At 35.4% G+C, this 3,870-nt stretch overlaps 1 pseudogene; it reads left to right on the top strand.

Annotated features, from left to right (window-relative positions):
- The first annotated feature begins 1,919 nt into the window (after window positions 1-1,919).
- On the top strand, window positions 1,920-3,409 carry LOC115975333 (annotated as a pseudogene).
- The last annotated feature ends 461 nt before the right edge of the window (window positions 3,410-3,870 follow it).

Here is a 3,870-nt window from a genome sequence, read left to right as displayed (position 1 = left end):
ATCATAGGTGATTAGTTGTTATTAGTTCAAATTTAAATTTAATACTGAGATTACTTTTTTAATCCAATAATAATAACTAGTAACAACCTACCATTTAGGATTTGTTGTAAAAATAGTGTGCACATATCATTTCTAAAAAAAAATGTCATTGATTTGTAGCAATGGCATTACCAAAATAGAAGGGAAAAAAAATTGTTGTAATTAGTTTGTGAGAAAAATAAATAAAAAATTGTTTGAGTTTTTGATAATGCCAAAATAAGAGTGAGATCATACGTCATTAAGCATTTAAGACATTCCCTACCATGGACACGTACAGTTCAAAATGGATATCTTTTCTTCTTGAATGTGCAATTATTCATGTCAGGGGAGGGGTCCAATTGGGTCCTACTGAGTTCAAAAGTTTGACAATGTACCATGCTTGTTTCGACAATGCCATTGTCAAAAATTAAATATTTTTTTTCCCTATATTTCGGTAATGCTATTGTCATAAATTAATTGTAATAATTTTTTTTCCCACCTATTTTGGTAATGCCATTACCATAAATCAATGACCACTTTTTTTTTTATTGAGAAATGATATGCACACCATTTTTATAATATTTTTACAACAAATCTTAAATGATAGGTTGTTACTAGTTGTTATGGTTGGATTAAAAAAGTAATTTCAATATTAAATTCAAATTTGAACTAATAACAATTAATCACCTGTGATTTATTGTGAAAATATTGTAAAAATATTGTGAACGTAGCATTTTTTATTTTTTTTTAATTTCTCCCCAGATTTCAGCAACCACAATTCCTTTTTTTTTTCCCCCTCCCATTTTCGGCAACTTGGTTGCCACAATTGGTAAATCTCATTTGGGCACTCCCACTAGAGCACTTCACGGGCAGTGGAATGAATTTCGGTAATACCATTACCGAAATTCATTTTTTCTCCCTTCCAATCCTTCTCATACTTTTTCTTACAATTTTGGCAACAGTGTTGCTAAAATTCAGTCTCTCTCTTTATTTTGTTAAATAACTTCGAACAGTGCCTTTAACAACAATAAACTTCATTTTTTGCAATATTTAACCAAAAGACTCTTATTATTCTCTTTTTTTTTTTTTAATTTAGCTTTAAAATTAGTTGCAACTTAACACTATAACCTTACTCAATAATATATATCTTCAAAATTTAACTATTGAATTGCATTTTCTTTACGCTCATAATACACATGTCAAATTTTTTTTTTCAATCGGATATTATTTATCATAACTATTGATTTTTAATTTTATAGAAATTTTACAAGTATGGAAAATAGAAGAAAAAAAATGTAATTTAATTGTGGATTTGTCAAAATTCATCTCTAAAGAGTAAGACTGTAGCTTAATACTACAACTAATTTTGTAATTAAAATTTATCATTTTTTATAAATTCACCAAAAAACCCTCGTAGTGTCATTACTCAATTACCACGTCAGAGACCACTAGTGGCTCCCATGGATAGTTAATCGCATTTTAGTATAAGAATTTATGTTTTTTATTTTGCAAAAGATATTTTTTTAATATATTCTATATCAAATTATCTATTTTTTATTATATTTTATTAAAATATTTTTACCAATAATATTTTTTTTTACATAGTTTTGTATGACCATCTAATGTGGATAAATTTTAAATTTGATTAGCTAAAATATAATTTTTTATATTAAATCATTTTAATTTTAAATTGCAATGTCTCGCTGTCTATTAAATTTATATAGATTCACTGCTCACTCTCTGGTAGAAGGTCGTGTCAAAAATTATTGTACTAGAATTATTTATTTATTGATTATGACCACATGCTGCATTGCTAGAAGGCCTCGTCATCCTGTCAACCCCATCTGTGCATCTTAGCTCGATCTTAGGCCATAAATGGCAACCTTACCTGGGCATGATCATACGCTAGTGTCTGATGAGATTCGACCTACAGTGTTTCTTAGCAAAGTCCTACACTTCTGTGCGTAGAAATCAAATTTCAACATGGTTCACGTCCTTTCCACCCGTACTATCCGACCTACCAGTAACAATTACTCAATCAGAAGAATTGAGTTAACTCCATGGGATCTCCGCCTCCTCACATACGGTCCTATTCAAAGGGGCCTCATCTTTCTCAAACCTACAACTTCACAGGAGCAACAACTTGAAGAAAACAATGTGATTCATCACCTACAATCCTCTCTCTCCCGCACACTGGATATATTTTATCCCCTTGCTGGGCGTCTTGCCATGATTGAGAACAGTGAAGATAACACCACCTCCTTCTTCATTGACTGCAATAACCACGGAGCCCAGTTCGTCCATGCAGCTGCAGATGGTACTACTATGGCTGATATCCTTGAGCCTATCTATCTTCCCCAGATTGTCGAATCCTTCTTTCTTATGAACGGTGTTCTGAACTGCGAGGGCATTTCCAAGCCGTTGCTGTCAGTGCAAGTAACTGAGCTTGTTGACTGCATCTTCATCGGTTGCACTCTAAACCATGCGGTTTGTGATGGAACCACGTTCTGGCATTTCTTTAATACTTAGTCTGAGATTTCTCGAGGCACTTGCGAGAAATTGCAACCCCATCCCTTATTTGGAAGTAGCCATTTTGACGGAATCATCAACTTTCCGGTTCATACACCAAATATCCTTGAAGAAAAGACTCAGAAGTGGGTCCCTCCTCCGCTGAAACAAAGGTTTTTTCACTTTACAAAAGAAAAAATTGCTGAACTTAAAGCAAAGGCCAACAATGAAATGGGCACCGATAGGATCTCATCTCTGCAAGCACTCTTGGGTCATTTTTGGCGATCTGTGACTCGCAGTCGGTGCCTGGAGGCTGATGAAGAGGTTAAGTGCACGATTGCTATGGGTACAAGGCAAAGGTTGCAGCCTCCATTGCCAAAACAGCACTTCGGGAATGCGGTGGACTCGGAGAGTGTCACAAGCACAGCAGGGGAACTGTTAGAACATGGACTCGGCTGGGCGGCTTGGCGCATAAACAATGCGCTTGCTTCAAAGACGCCACATGAGGTGAGAAAGTTCTTAGATGAATGGGTGAAAAATCCTAGGATGGTGAACTTTAGTCGCCCCATAAGTAACACCTTGCTCTTAGGAAGCTCCCCACGGCACAACGTGTATGGTAATGACTTTGGTTGGGGAAAACCCGTGGCATTGCGAAGCGGTACTGGGACTAACTTTGATGGGCGGTTACTTGTGTTTCCTGGTAAGGAGGAGGGTAGCATTGATTTTGAAGCTTGTCTTTTGCCTGAGACTCTAGAGGCTATGGGAGAGGATGCAGAGTTTATGGAGGCTGTGGCTACATGAACTTATAATTACTTATGGCCAACTATGGTGGCTTTACTTGGGTTAGTCCAAATTGGTTCATTCCAAGAACTGGATGCTTCTGGCTCTGCTGGAGTTGGGAAGCAACATTTGCGATGGACTTCTCACCTTCATGACCGTTTTGTTGATGCTATCACCTAGCTTGGTGGACCAGATAGTGGGTACTTTCTTTTTTATTGTATTGTATTGTATTGTATTATACTTTTTGTTATAAAAAAAATGGGAGGATAATTACATGAGAAAGTCCCCACTCTCTCTCTCTCTCTCTCTTCGACGCTGTTGCTGCCGACCCAGATGGACCCTCCCTAAATTATTATTATTTTTTTATTTTTTTTATTTTTAAAAAGTAGTCAAAACAATGTCGTTTTGCTCATTTAACGGAGACACTTAATAGTTGGTTAACAGAATACTGAATTGACAACAATTGAAAATTAGAGAACTAAAACGACAAAATTGAAAGTTATAGAACTGAAATGAAAAAAACTGAAAATTAAAGGGTCAATTTTCGATTTTTGCCTTATATTT

This window comes from Quercus lobata, chromosome 2 (genome assembly GCF_001633185.2).
Source record: "Quercus lobata isolate SW786 chromosome 2, ValleyOak3.0 Primary Assembly, whole genome shotgun sequence".
Lineage (NCBI taxonomy): Eukaryota > Viridiplantae > Streptophyta > Magnoliopsida > Fagales > Fagaceae > Quercus > Quercus lobata.
This window is presented reverse-complemented; position numbering and strand designations above follow the sequence as displayed.